Consider the following 16,111-nt stretch of genomic DNA (forward strand, 5'->3'; position numbering starts at 1 on the left):
GCTCTGAAATACATACATATACATGTAAGGTAGGGACTAGGCAAACACAGCAGCGTGTGACCCTAGGGCACTCTTAGAACTGCCTGTGCCTCTTCAGTAGCAAGTGTGTTCTAATGGGAAGGTCAAAAATCCGTGGAAAGGAAAGCGGTCTGATGCCCTGAAGGCTTGAGATCAAATCCCCGGTACTACTTCTCACTACCTGTGTGATCTTGAACATTCTACCCCACCTCTTTGCTTCTCAGTTTCTGCATCTGCAAAACCTGGATAATCTGTGACATGTAGTCTTTTTTTTTTTTTTTTAAGATTTTATTTATTTATTTGAGAGAGAATGAGAGAGAGCCCATGAGAGGGGGGAGGGTCAGAGGGAGAAGCAGACTCCCTGCGGAGCAGGGAGCCCGATGCGGGACTCGATCCCGGGACTCCAGGATCATGACCTGAGCCGAAGGCAGTCGCTTAACCAACTGAGCCACCCAGGTGCCCTGTGACATGTAGTCTTGATGTAAGAATTAATGAGTTTCAAGTAATATGTCTGAAACACCTCAGACGGTAACAGGTACGCAAGCAGTGCTCAGAACTGTTGGATCTCCTCGTCCAGGGGTTTGAACGCCAGACTTCACTCACATCAACATACTGCCCCAAATACCTAAGCAACCGGAGACCGCCACATTTCTCTCCAACCCCGGGGTATCTAGGAAGCAGCCGAGAACATTCAGGAACTCAGGGCTCTGCCCATCTCGCCATCCTAGTGAATGAAAGCCTGAGTGAGCCTAAGCCAGCAACTGGGCTTTTCTCATTAGTCTACCTTATTCCGAACTAGAGGCCAAAGCAACCACGGCATCCAGCTGGAATTTCTAACGTTGGAAACATTTCCCACCGTGCTGCCTGGGTGGGTTCCCTGACCCAGCTGAAACAAGGACTTTTACAAGAGCCTCCTCCTCCGAGGTCTGAGTGAAATGTTTTCCCTGGCTCTGCACCGGAGCCCTGTATGAACAGCAGAGACATTAGCAAAACGCCGACCAGTTTTTTTTCTTTTCTCTTCTGTGGAATGTGGCTTAGTCCTCAGGACTGATGGTGGGTTATTTCTCCCTATGTAACTATTTCTTCTCCGGAGTCTCCATTTAGATGTTGATAGGAAAGATGTAAGCTCTCCCTAGGGACCCACAGACTGGGCTGCCTCTGGGAGGAAGCCCCAACAGGAGTAAAGAACAGCTGGGGAGTCCCCACTCTGAGAAGGGTAGAAAGGTACATACGCTCAGTGACAAAGGGACAACGTGGCTTTTGACACTAAGCCCTCCTTCAGATACACACTCAGGCACACGCGTTCACACACACACACACACACACACACACACACGTCTGCACAAAGAATGAGACAGACTGGAAAGAAGGTGGTAGCATCAGTGGCTTCTCCCAAGTCTTTATCTTATTTTGTGCTGATCTGACAAGTTGGTTTCCATAGCAACCTGGATAACATGGGAAGTTAATTTCAGAGAGGTCTACAGAGCCAGGCAGCACATTTTTGATGAAAGCTCCTACTCGTCTCCCCGGAACTGAAACCGCTGGGCTCCGGGAAGTGCTAGCACGTGGAAACTTGGTCATAAAGGTACTCTGCAGCCTGGAAGAAGAAAATGTCCTGGTTCCTTTAGGTCTGAGACTCTGAAATTTGCAAGGGGGAGGGAAAGGCTGTACAAAATCCATGCGAACTCTGCTCAACTTGTAAGACAAAATTTCCCCCAAACAAAGGATCATTCTGTCCTTTAAAGCAGAGTTCAGATTGGTTTTAAGGGCCATGATCAAAACAGAAGGTATGAAATTAGAAGAGATGATGCTGAAGAAAGGGGTAAGCAAAGATGATAAATTTTGGCAGATGTGCTATAGAAACTTAAATAGCTTTAGAGTTTTTACAGAGAGAGAGAGAGAGTGAATTTATTTATTTATGTATTAGGTTTTGTCATGCTTAGAGTCTGTCGGGGCTGTAAATGCATACATCCTTGAGACGTGACCTGAGCCTTCATGTAACTTATATGAATCAAAAACAAGCACCTACATAGAAAATGATAATATTCTGTGGAGAAGTAACAATAATAATGTGAGAGTATAAGAACCACTAACCTGCTCCCCACGTGTTTGGGAAAATGAGAGGTGGGGTCTGAAGTAGAATCCGAGGGGAAGAAAGCTGGGAAATGTCACAAAATGCTTCTTGAAGGTGAAGCTGGGGCTCAGTCTTACAGGAGAGGCAGGTGTTAGCTCGTCAGCACGGGAAGCAGGAGCAATGCGGAAGGGCACAGCAGGCGAAAAAGACTGCGCCCAGAAAGAGGAAGAGAGGTGGAGGTGAGGCTTACATGCCTGCCGTGGGGGCAGGGAGAGCAAGCAGAATGCAGTGGCGAGACCACGTCCCAAGGGAGGTGCGGCTGGAAAGACAGATGAGGAGCAGAATATGAAGTCTTTAGACTAAAGAGCTCCTACCTGAAATCACAGGTGATGGGAGGCAGTTTAAGCTTTCCTACATGGCAGAGATATGACCAGATCAGCCACTGAGACCATGACTGTGGTGGAGAATGGGTTGGACAAGCCTGAAGACAAACTAAACTGGTCGGGAGGTCTCTCAACAGACTAGGCAGAGACCACAATCAGGACCAAGTCAGTAGGAGCCTGGGAGAAGAAAGTTGATGTATTTAAGAATGATGGGTGAAATCAGTATGGTATAAGTAATTGTTTGGAGGTAGAAGGTTAGGAAGTGAAAAAGAGAGAGGTATCAGCAGATACTCTCAGGGCATCTTTTTTTTTTTTTAACATTTTATTTATTTATCTGTCAGAGCGAGAAGGAGAGAGAGAGCACAAGCAGGGGGAGTGGAGGCAGAGTGAGAAGCAGGCTCCCCGCTGAGCAGGGAGCCCCGTGCAAGACTCGATCCCAGGACCCCAGGATCATGACCTGAGCCAAAGGCAGACACTTAACTGACTGAGCCACCCAGGCGTCCCTCTCATGGCATCTTTAACTGGGGTGTGGATGTAGGCTGAGAGAAGAACACAGGGACATAGGAAGTTAATTCATTGTGTTTCTAAAGCCTTTTAGTTTAAAGAGGAGTAATGAAAGAAGGCTTAGCTTACTGAGCTCAAAATATCATAAAGCTCTAGCAATCGAGCCAGGGTGGGGGTCATCCAGGAGAGCCAGAGCAGCCAAACTACATGGAAAGTTCAGAAGAGAACAAAGAATTTGTATACATTATAGACATGTTGAAATGTTTGGTGTATTCATGGGACAATGGCAGAGCAACTGGTTACACTTTTGAAAAAATAACCTAAAATCCTTAATTTAGGGCCAAGCTAAAAATTTCCATAAGAAAAATAAATTCGGGGCGCCTGGGTGGCTCAGTCGTTAAGCATCTGCCTTCGGCTCAGGTCGTGATCCCAGGATCCTGGGATCGAGCCCCACATCAGGCTCCCTGCTCCATGGGGAGCCTGCTTCTCCCTCTCCCACTCCCCCTGCTTGTGTTCCTGCTTTCACTGTGTCTCTCTCTGTCAAATAAATAAACAAAATCTTTAAAAAAAATAAATAAATAAAAGAAAAATAAATTCAAAGAAAATATACATGCATTCTTACATAAGGGGGTGAGAAAGGCTTTACCAACTATTATTCCAAAAGCACAGCCATAAAGGAAGACATGAATAAATTAGGTTGAAAAAAATCCCTTCTATCAAAAGATGTCATAAATGAAGTGACAAGACAATGAGCTAAGATGAAATCTGCAGTGTGTAAGACAGTGAAGTTAATACATTAAATATTTAAATATCTAATAAAATGATAAAAAGGAAAAAAAAATCCTAGTGGAAAAATTCACAAAGGATTGAACAGGCACAACCTAAAAAGTTATAAATATGATACATATATGTATATAAGATAAAATGTTCAATCTCACTAGAAAGATTTACAAAGATGAAAAAAATTGACAGGAATGTTGGCTGATATGGGCTTTCCAAGAAACAATTTGATATTATGTATCAAAATCATACAGTTTACCCATAAATTCTATTTCCAGGCACCTATCTGATAGCAGTGCCAAAGAATTTCCATTGCAGTGTTGTTTATAAATGCAAACTGGAAAATAACCTAAATTGTCCAATATTGGAATTATTTACTTAAATTATGGTCTATTTATACAATGGGATTACACAGTCCCATCAATGACCAAAAAAAAAAAAAAGCGAAGTCATATCCCATGATATAGAAACTTTTTCTCTTTCCAGAACACTGGTGTGTTTCATGAGCCTTTATCTGATTTGTTCGCTGTCGTAGCTCTGAAGCTTAGAATCTAGCATGTAGCAGACCCTCAATGAATGTGTGTAGAAAGAATGCTTGTTAAATGCGGTAGGCAGAATTCCAAGATGGCCCCGGGTGGCACTTCCATGATATATTCCATTTAATGGCCAAAGGAAGTTTGCCGTGTAATTAAAGTTGCTAATCAGTCGATCTTAAACTAGGGGAGATCCTCCAAGTGGGGCTCACGTGATGAAAAGAGGCCTTTAAATATCAAGGGATTTCTCCAGATAGTAGCAGCAGAGGAAGTTAGGGAAATTCAAAGGCTTCGGAGACTCCCTGAGAAGGAGGTTCTCCATTGCTGAGACGGAGAACTCACTGACACGGCCCTGACCGCAGTCTCTAGGCAGGAAGAAGGGATCTCTGGCCAGCACCCAGCAGAACCACAAAGTCCTCAGTCCTATGATTACAAAGAACTAACTTCTGCCAGCTGAATGAGCTTGGAAGTGGATTCTGCCCTAGAGCCTCCAGGTGAGAGCCAAGACCCAAGATACCTTGACTGTGCCCTTGGGGGGGTACCGTCTGCAGAGAACCCATTTGAGCCTGCCCAGACTTCTGACCTCTGGAACCCTGAGATAAATGAGTGTTGTTTTAAGCCATTAAGTTTCTGGTAATTTGGTATACAGCAGTAGAAATCTAATAAATTTGCTCAAATAAGCAGATTACCAAGCAGTACATACAGTATGATTCTTATGTTGCTGTTGTTTACATATTCATGTATTTATAAGTTTGCACAAGAAAACTAGCTGAAGCACATACACGATGATGTTAATAGCTGGGCTTTTTGTTATTTTGTTGTTGTTGTTGGAGAATTGAATTAAACCGAACAGACTTTAACCACTAGGCCTGTGGAGAGTCTGATAACCCATTATCTCCACGGCACAGAATCGCATAGAATAAGCTTGGCCATCCTTTAAGGCCTTCTCAAATGCCACCTCACCATTGGAATCACTCTCTCTCCCAGCTATTTGTTCACAGAATGGTGTAGCTCTGGCTTTGGGATACGGAAAATCAGGGTTTGAAAACTAACTTCACTACTTACAAGGCTTTTAAACTTGGATCATTTAAATGACTTCTCATGGATTCAGTTTCCTCAAATCTGAATTGGGAGTGAGGATGCTCACCAGATAGGGTCCTCATGAAGATTAACTGGGATAATAAATGCAGAGCAGATAGTACAGTTATTGCTGAGCGCCTGGTAACCCGCACGGCAGATGCTCACTGATTTCTAGATCTTATATTTATCAGGGGTGTGTTGCTATAATACCTTCAGATACGGTCTCGGCCACCGTTCTTCTGTAAGTATGTCTGAATGTCCCCAAATGCTTAGCACAGTGCCTGGCACCTGCTAGGTGCTTAGTAACTTCTGGTCCAATTACTGTATGGAAGAGGAAAAAAAATATCGGTAAAATTGAATGTTCGGCTCACGAGGGGCAACGCAGGCTGCAGTAATACATGACTGCCACAAGATGTCAGTATGAATAGGAAAGCTCTGCATTTCAGGAATATTCTGGATAATCTGCCCCTTGCCTCTTGTAGGACTCCAGGAAAACACACAATTGCAATACTGAAAAGGCAGAAAGCAAACTGCCAGGAATTTACACACCTCCCTCCTATTTCATTGTGTGGATCAATATCTTAAAGGCTGATTTACAGAGAAAAATACCTCTGCTGAGCTACTCGACCTAAAGACTCGGGGGGTGGGGGTGGGGGGGGGACCTCACTGGGGACAATTTTACAGGCACAGTCTTTTTCCTGGCTCTGACTTAAATCTGCACTTCTGGGCCTGGGTGAAGAGGCAACATGGTAATGGAGAAAATGCACCGTCAAGTTCTGTTTCCACTGCTGACCATTTCTGTGTTTGTCTAAGTTCCTCAACCTTTCTGAGCCTCACTGTGTCATGTGAAAAAAGAAGAAAGTGAATATATAGAAATGACAGGTAGACTGTTGCAACCATAGAGACTTATGCAGAACAGCATTCCAGAGTATCCTGGAATCAAAAGGAAGGGTATTCTTTGTAATTCTGGAAGGATTTGGGCATTGAGCCCATAGCTACTTGGCCTGGAGCGTTCTATCGCTAACAGATCCACAAGTTCTCTGAATAAGGCTTGCTTTGACATGGCCTCCAACAGTAGCTTTCCCTTTCAAAAACACACCCTGTTGAGCACACACACACACAAATTGCTCCTTACCAGACTCTAAAAAAGGGTATGAATGTCATTGTCTCTCTGGTTTCCTGTGGTCTCCATAAAATCTCCAACCAGAGTATTCTGGGCTCATAAAAATGTCCACAGCCCATTTCTCATCTGCTTTAATGATGTTTCCTAATGGCTGACATTGACATTGGCATCTTTTCTCTGGGGAAAGTGTTCTGAGACTGGCTTCCCCCTTCCCCAAAATAGCTGGTGTGAACAGCCCAGGAACTGGAATGCAGAACTACAATTTTTCTCTTCCCATGAAGAGATGTATCCTCCACGATGTGGGAACTCTGCCCCATTTCCTGTGGCAGCAGGCAGAGAGGCCCCATCACCATCAGGAAACCATTCACAGCCCGGACCGAGGAGCCCAGCACCGTGCTGCTCCCGTAGTTTCGGGGAGGGGATAAAGGAATCGACAGGGAAGACAAGACATCACTGAGCATTGATTGCATGTAAAAGATGTATAAGCCATGACATAAGGAAATCTTCTTTAGGAAAGAATCACATTATTTTGTTCAAAACATGTACCCGCATCACTTGACCAGGCCACTACAAGGAACCTTAAGGGAAAGTCAGCATCAGCTCTAGGGATGAGTATCAGCTGGTCCTTAGGACTGTGAAGAGAGTGTGGTGAGGAGCAGGGATGGGGAAAGGGACGCATCAAATAGAGCACCCTGAGAACCCAGAGGAGGGAGATGTCAGTTGTGACAGAGAACTGCGAAGCTGGCTGGCTGGAGAGGACCAACCATGCCTTTGTCACCCCTCGCTGATCACCTGCTTGGTGAGGAACCCCTGTCCTGCACACTGACACCCATGGCCGTGGGACCCCTGGAGCTGGGCCACGTAGCAGCCTTAAGGAGGAGAGGCTTTTTTCTGGTTCTGGGGATATAAGGATGAATGATGCCCAAGTTTTGTTCTCCAGGGGCTCACAGTGCAGTGGGAGTAAAAAGCATAAACAGCCAACTGTACAAAAAAGAAAAAAGAAGGAAAATGATGAGCATTTGGAGAGAAATGAAATCAGAGGGCTCAGACTGCACAGCAGAGCGAAGCACGCATTGGCCATGTCTCTTCTGGGCAATGGAACCTTCTCTGCTGAGGCACCATCGTCACTCCCTTTGGGTGTCCCATTTGGTTTGACATAACAGAAGCGCTTCTTCTGATGACTTTGGTTTGTGTTTGCCCGTTAAGTGGTTGGAGAAGACACTCTAGATTATCATAAATTCTAGGTTTAAATCTTGCCTCCTACCCATTGACCTTCAGTCTCCCAACCCCTAAAAATAGAGAAGACAATACATCACTGAGTTACTTGGCTGGTGTTGTTGGGGGAGGGGGATTAACCACGATGATGTTTGCAGTTTCCATGACAGTGGTTAACGCATCTGTCGAAACTCCAAGCACAGTGGTTCTCGCTTTCTTGCCCCTCCCTGTGCCATGACTCTTGTCGAGAAAGGGAGCCCTGCACATGTGTTGTTATCTAAATAATGCTGCTAATAATAAAACCAAACACTACTCTTCACCCTCTTCTGGGTAATGGCTATGTCTTTCTTCTTCCACTGCAATCATAGCTGTTGATTTTCCCGCCAGTGCCTTCTGTGTGTTAGGAAGGACGCCTGTTTATCTTTTCTGTCCTTGGGTCCCCTCCTCCCGCCCCCCAGGAAATGCCTTTCAGCAACCAGGGTACGAGGAGGGGGTTGTGAAAAAGTTTAACCTGCAGGTGGAGAGACGAGAAACTCATTATTCTCCAGTATCTTTTTTGTATCTTGGTTTGTTGTGTTTTTTTTTAATTTTTTTTCTCAGATTCTCTTCCTCTCCCACCCATCCCCCCAAATTATGTTGCATCTGGGTGTCTAAATCCCACTCACAGCTGTGCCAGTGCCTTCCCCACTCTTTCCATCTGCCTGTTTGTTTTTCTTGGTTTTAGTTTGCAGTCTGCTATTTTGTATAAGCAAAATTATCCTTTCATGTCTTACCCGTTTCGGTGGTTTCTTCTGGTTTTTGTAAACTGCAGCATCTGTGGTACTTGTCTCCTAATTATATTTCCAGCCTTCTAATAGGAAGGGCAAACAGGCATATGGAACAGCAATACGGAGCCTTCTGCATCCCTGACCTCCATGTAGGAGTCCTCACAGAATCCTCAGAGCTTTCCAGGCTATTTCGTCGAGCTCAGCTTGCTAAGATAATACACAAACCTCTGCTCTATAGAAATGAAGATAACACAGATTTAGACAAAGCTCCTGGGCACGTTTTCCTCATAAATGAGTCATCGTAGCTCTCAGAGTATGACTCTATAAGTAGATACATATTCCCAGTTTCCTGGTTCTAGTGATACTCAAATTATTTGGGCAGCTGAATCAAAGTAAGAACAGAGATGGCAAGAATGATAGTCAAGAGATCAGGATTTGATACCCAATATGGATAATAAGTTGTTGAGTGTTTGGGGGAAGATCCCACAAACTCCCTTGACCTTAGTTTTCAAATCAGTTAAATTAGCAGCTGGTCTAGATGATCTATGAGGTAAATGAGTAGAACTGATTCAACCAATGAATTGTTCATTGTACCGAAAATGTGTTAGATGTTAGGGAAACTAAGATGAATTGAATATGGTCCCTGTTCCAGAATGAGCTCACAGTATAATAATGGGGAAATCCAATAGGTATACAGATGATCTTAGTACAGTAGGTGCTTGCATAAAAGCATGAACAGTTCTCTGCATTGTTCATAGGATGATGTATCTCAAGGATCATTTTCTATAAAGAAAATATATTTCAGGCTTTGCATCCCATGCAGTGTCTGTTGCAACTACCCCATTCTGGCATTACAGTGTGAAAGCAGCCATAGATAATAGGCAAACAAAGAGCATGGCTATGTTCCAATAAAACTTTATTTATAAAAACAGGTGGTGGGCTGGATTTGATCCACAGGCTGCAACTCACTCACTAACAAAATTCACTGAGGTTAATCTTCACTGGATTCCTCATTCTCTGAAAAGGACAAAACCCATAACATGGTCTCAAGGCCTTATAAGTTGTAATCCCTGCTTCCCTCACCAGTGTTTTCTTTTTTTTAAGATTTTTATTTATATATTTGTCAGAGAGAGAGAGAGCACAAGCAGGGGGAGCAGCAGGCAGAGCAGGCAGCAGGCAGAGGGAGAAGAGGCTCCCTGCTAAGCAAGGAGCCCGATGTGGGACTCAAACCCAGGACCCTGGGATCATGACCTGAGCTGAAGGCAGACTCATCCAACTGAGCCACCCAGGCGCCCCACCAGTGCTGTCTTGAGCTTCTCTCCTGGACTCCCCACATTCCAACAGCATGGGGCCTTTACAGAGTTTCTCCTCTTGATGGTATGCTCCTTCCTACCTTGTACCATGACCCTCATACCTTGTTCTTTTCTTCACACCTTCACCCTTTCATCTACTTAATATCTATCATCCTTCAGAGAGCAGATCAGACATCTCCTCGTGGGAGCCTCCCTGGATTCCCTAGACTAGGTCCATGCCTGTGTGTCTGTACTCTCCCTGCTCCCTACATGTCTCTTTGATAGCCCCTATCACAATTGTAATTCCTTATCTAGCTTTATAATCAGATCTTTAATTCTTTTCTTCCCTTGTAAAGTGTCAGTTCCATGAGAAGATTGCCCATATATGTCATGCCATTCATGCAGTTGTATCTTTAGCATCTACATCACAGCGTGGGACAGACTAACTCCTCCAGAGTATTGTTGATTGGATGGAGAAATAAAATAATGCTACCGAGGGGCACACAGTTATTAACATTGGGCCTGGGAGCAAGGGTAACAAGTGACTGTTTCACAGAGTAGGTGACAGTCTGAGATGGGGTTCCAAGACAAATAGGGGGCAAGAGGATTGTGTGAGATATTCCAATATAAAAGGTAAAGATTTTGCTCATTGACACTACTATTCTCCTTCACCCAATCTCCAAATGTTATTCTTCTTAGTTATTCTGTTGGTTGCTTTTAACATTAAATAGCATATTTAAACATCTCTTTTTTATCACACCAGTGCAGGTCAATATTTAATAGCTGTTACCAGATTGTAAATTCAGGACACTAATGCCTTTATGCTTTGTATCAGTTTCTACCCTACCGTGAATTCCGGCTTAATGTCCACTATACTTTAAACTTATCAATAACATCATCAATAACATCGTTTTGTCTGTATTGCCAGGCAACCACGACCAAAACTTCTATTCCTTATCTAAAGGTTAATTCTGTCCATTTGCATTTATGTGATTATATTACATTTATTTATATTTAATTTTGAGAACTAGAGGATCATTCTTCACTGCTAAGCCTATATGGATCAGATGCTAAGATTTATGGAATTCCCAAAGGTGAATATTCCTACTTACTCAGATTACATGGCTTCTCTCCTTAATTTACCTCACTTAATCAGCATGCGGCAATGTGGTTCTTTCCATATTGGTACCAGGTCTTATTTACTCTCTAGCTTCCTTCTCCAAGATGCACATACCAGGGCTCCTAGTTACCTTCTTTCTTTCTGTATTTATTTTCCCTTGTTATATGATCATATGGTTATTGTAGCCCAAACTCTCAATCATAATTTCTATCCATTGAGTACACTTTTTTTTTTTTTTCTTTTCTGGAGATTTCCCACTCTCCCTCCCTGATGCATACTTCCAAATCTTTCTCCTTTTTTTTCCAATCTGGTTCCTTGCCTCCACGATTTATGCTCTCACCCCAGCACTTCCCTTAATGCTCCTTTGGGGTGGATTCTGTTTCCTTTCCTGATTGCCTTCCTCAATTTACTGGAATAAATCCTCAGGTAAATCACTAAAAAGGAATGCATGACATATAAATGTTTGGCCATTCCCAAGTCTGAAAATAAAATATCTTTACATCTTATGCCTAACAGGTAATTTGGCCCAGGTAGTATTCATGATACATTCTGCTGCAAGTGACAAACCATCCCCACAATAGCTCAAGGGAAAAAGATCCTTGATTATCTGAAATAACAGGAAATATGGAGGTAGGTGGTACCAGGCTTGGTGCAGTGACTAAACAATGTTATCAATGACCTAGGCTCTTTCCATTATTCTCTTTGGCCACCAGCAGTGTGTTGGCTTATCACCTTGTAGTCACAAGATGGATGACACAGATCCAAGCATAATATCCTCAGATAACTGAGTTTGAGGCAGGAAGATGGACTGCTGGGGAAAAGAGACCTTCTTGAATAGCTCTCTTTCTATCCGGAAAACAGTTGTTTTCAAAGGCCCAGAAGACTTCTTAGTTAGAACTGCATGACAGTCCCACACTTTGAATAATTAATAGCAAAGAGGAATGCTTTTGTCATAAATGATTTAGACCAATAATTCGTTTTCCATGGCTGTGGAAGGGGCCTTCCCTCCTTAGCATATTCCCGCTCAGCAGATACACAACAGAACTGGAGATGTACCTACAAACAGGAAGAGAAAAAATGGTTGCTGAGTAGGAAACCACAAGTTTCCACCAAAGCTAACTATAGTATTCTATGTTGAAAATATTTTCCCTTGGAACTATGAAAGAATTACACCATTGTATTCTAGTGTCTTATGTTACTAATGAGAAATCCGATGCCTGTTAATTTTCATTCCTATGATGTTTTCAGGATCTCTTTATTCTAGTGTTTGAAATTTCATAAGGGTGTGTCTCATCATGACTTTTTGTTTTTTCTTTTTTTTTTTAATTGTTCCCTTCATCTTTGACAAATATTTTAACAATGTGATTTATTCGAGGCTAGTTGCCATGACGCAAATCTATTTCCAGTTAGCGTTGAAACCCTCACCTGTTTTACTTCCTGGTTCCGCTCTCCGTAATCACTATAAATGCTATTACAAAAGGACCCTGCCACTCGCCCTCCAAAATCCTCTCCAAAATTTGAATTCAATATATGTGAAGTTGTTGATTAACTTATGTCAATGAGGCCAAGACCAGCACCTTGTTCTTCACCTTAAGCTCTGTTTTGACTAGACCCTACCTTTTTCTCCAGCTTCCCTCTCTGTGCCTGCCAGGGGGCCCACTGATCAGCAGAGAATCAGGAGAGTAGACTAGGGATAACCATACTGTCATTAAGCACAAGCACATTTCAGTGATAGATGTATATCATGTCTTAGTTCCTACTTTATTAGTATTTCCAACCTTATTTTTGTCTGTATAATAGTCATCTGTTTTTACTTTTAAATAAATCACCAGAAGTCATCTGTATGAGACAAGATCATCTCTAGAACCTACTATTGCTCTTATTTCAGAGAAGTTTTGGGGTCATTTGTTACACAGCAATAGAAACTGAAACATTAACTAAACATCTGAATAAAATATCTTGGAAGAATATAGATACGGATTGTATAGATGCAGATACAGATAGAGATATATAGGTATGGATACTGTAGGATGCCAAATACAGTGGGAGAGCTAACAAAACATTGGAAAGAGCCTGTCCTGGCATATCTGTTAATACCTTATGAATAGTGCTTAAGCCAAGATGGACCCACATATGTAGCCAAGACTCAAAAAGAGTAAGGTGCTCAGGGAATGGGTAATATTGAAACAAACAAACAAACAAAAACTCTAAGGGAACATAAGGACACTAAAATGGATCAAACTTGACTCTAGGTTGAGGCAGGGGAATACGTTTCCTTAAAATTCAAAAGTACACATTCACATTGTCTGTCTGGCCCACAAGAACCTGGCTGAGAATTTGCTTAATGTAATCCTTAATTGGTAAGACTCCCAGGAAAGGTCAATTCTGTGTAGTGGAACAGACCTCATGCTCAGCCTCAAATAATTCACAAAATAATGTCCAAATGTCTTAGAGATGCTGCCTCAACTTTGCCATATTTAATTCAAGTTGAGCTAAAGTTCATTTCATCATCATATTTTAGGTATTAATTTCACTTTTTCCTCTAATATTTTCTTGGACTTTCTGGTATACCGTGATGTTATTCAGATTATCAGTGAATAATGATTGGATAATACTCTGAAATATTTTTAAAAATTTATATGAGTGAGAAAAACATTTATATTTAAGATTGTGCATTATTAAATTTAATTCTAGTGCTATAATATAGCCTAAAATGGTATTTTGTCTTCTTGACTTGACTCGGCTAGTCCCCTACTTAGAAAGCTCTTTCTCCTCCTTCTATTTTGAGTAATTCTTTCATTTTCTTAGTTTCCCTTGACATACTAGCCCCTGCTATCTCTTTTACAACATAAGCAATAGAATTAATTGTCTTTTGGTCTATGTTCTTGTGGTACCTTATTCTCTAGGATAACACTTAGCTGCATGGTCCTCCTTATCTGTAATAGGGAGCTCCTGTGAAGTAAAAATCTATGACTCATCGAAGTCAGTATCCCCAATGTCTAACAGAGTCTGATACACAGGTGACACCTCATAGATATTCATTGAATTTAATACATATACATAATTTGAATGCAAACCTAAGCTGAGAGTAAATGCAGCCTTGATATCTCTTGTTGTTTCACAGTACACTTCCAGTGTGGGCCACAGGGAGAAAATCACAGTAAGTGGCCCTCCCCCATTTCCCATATCCTTCAGGTCACACTACACTGAGTAAAGGTCTTGGGGCTCTTTGGCAATACCCATGTGTCTTTAACAACCAAAAATTATGGGTCCTGGACAGGATGCAAATTATTCTCAGTCAGCCTGGGAAACAACCAAGAGAACACCAGGAGAATGAAAATGATCTGTTCCATCTTTCCTCCCTTGGCCTTTGGGAAGCAACGTCAGCTTTGATAAATGTCAAAAATATAAGAAGCACAGAAATCAAGTGAGTAAATGCCCTTCTCACTCATCTGTTACCATTACTGAAGATAGCCCACCAAAGCTGCTTTATTCTGGGGGTCTTGAGCTTTCAAGAGCTCACATGTTCCAATATCTCTTTAGGACACAACAGATTTAGCGTGTGGTAGGAAATCCATCTTGAATTTCTACAGCCACACGATCCTGTTACTAACACTCAGGGCAGGAAGAACAGATTGATATGAAGGACCTACTGAGATCTCCATCCTAATTAGAATTTATATTAAGAAGTAGAAGTGGGGGTGCCTGAGTGCCTCAATCAGTTAAGTGTCTGACTCGGTTTCGGCTCAGGTCATGATCTTAGGGTTGTGAGATCGCGCCCCATGTCAGGCTCCACACTCAGCATGGAGTCTGCTTGAGAGATTCTCTCCCTCCCTCTCTCTCTCTGCCCCTCTCTCCCTAAAATAAATAAATAAAATCTTAAAAAAAAAAAAAAGAAGTAGGAATGTATACTGTATACCAGGAAACTTGATAGAAAAAAACTCAATAAGATGTATTTTTGTCACTCCAGAATTTTACGTTCTAGATGGGTAGTAAAGCACGTAAGTGGGTAATACCAGTTCAATATGAGGAAGTACGGCGGAGTTAGTACCTAACCTAGGGCTGCGTGGTTGTTAGAAATATTAAATCTAGGGCGCCTGGGTGGCTCAGTTGGTTAAGCGACTGCCTTCGGCTCAGGTCATGATCCTGGAGTCCAGGGATCGAGTCCTGCATCGGGTTCCCTGCTCGGCAGGGAGTCTGCTTCTCCCTCTGACCCTCCTCCCTCTCATGCTCTCTGTCTCTCATTCTCTCTGTCTCAAATAAATAAATAAAATCTTTAAAAAAAAAAAAGAAATATTAAATCTAGTTTCCTCGGACGACTTGATACTTAAATCTTGAAGGAAGAATAGAAAATCAGCAGGTAAAATGGAAGCATTTTTTGACTATAATGGGAATGACACACCCGTAATGCAAAGGCATGAAGTCAGGCAAAGCAGCACACATTTGGACATTTACAAGGAGCGTGCTGAGCACAGGGAGAGGGGAGGGAGATGAGATGGAAGTGGGCAGAGGCTATACCCTGAAGGGCTTGTGTTTTCGAGCCAGAGGGGTTATTATGGATTATCGACACCAGTAATTTTCAAACCTTGATGTGTTAGAAATCACCTAGCACTCTTTGAAATACAGCATCCAACTCGGTGGGCCTGTGGTGGGGCCTTTCACATGTTTTACAAGCTCCCAGGTTCTAGATTTTCCTAAGTGCAGCAAAGCCAGCCAGCATCACCTGGGTACTTGCTTCAGACACAGGATTCCCAGACCTGATGATCAGCCTCTGCATTTTTACAAGATCCCAGGTCATTCCCATCACATTAAAGTTTGAGAGGTGCTGACCTAGAGCCATGGTTTAAACCCAGCTTCACTTTGGAATCACCTAGAGAATTATTTAAAAATACACAGCTGGTGAAACTAGAACTCAATCACAAGAGGAAAGTCGGAAAGAACTCAAATATATGGAGGCTAAAGAGCATCCTACTGAAGAATGAATGGGTCAACCAGGAAATTAAAGAAGAATTTAAAAAATACATGGAAACCAATGAAAATGAAAACACAACTGTTCAAAATCTTTGGGATGCAGCAAAGGCAGTCCTAAGAGGAAAGTATATAGCAATACAAGCCTTTCTCAAGAAACAAGAAAGGTCTCAAGTACACAACCTAACCCTACACCTAAAGGAGCTGGAGAAAGAACAGTAAATAAAGCCTAAACCCAGCAGGAGAAGAGAAAT

General features: G+C 42.4%; 2 long non-coding RNA genes across 2 annotated transcripts in view; one reads left to right on the plus strand and one right to left on the minus strand.

Moving 5' to 3' along the window:
• Positions 1-8,717, minus strand: part of LOC145715985 (uncharacterized) — a 19,191-nt gene extending 10,474 nt beyond the window's left edge. The window contains exon 1 of the long non-coding RNA XR_014138315.1: positions 8,484-8,717. This is a non-coding gene — a long non-coding RNA (uncharacterized LOC145715985). The remainder of the gene's footprint in view (positions 1-8,483) is intronic.
• LOC145715986 (uncharacterized) overlaps positions 1-16,111 on the plus strand; it is a 163,975-nt gene that overhangs the window by 83,176 nt on the left and 64,688 nt on the right. The window lies entirely within an intron of this gene.

Source organism: Leptonychotes weddellii, chromosome 10, assembly GCF_054177405.1.
Source record: "Leptonychotes weddellii isolate Sample4059 chromosome 10, ASM5417740v2, whole genome shotgun sequence".
Taxonomy (NCBI): Eukaryota; Metazoa; Chordata; class Mammalia; order Carnivora; family Phocidae; genus Leptonychotes; species Leptonychotes weddellii.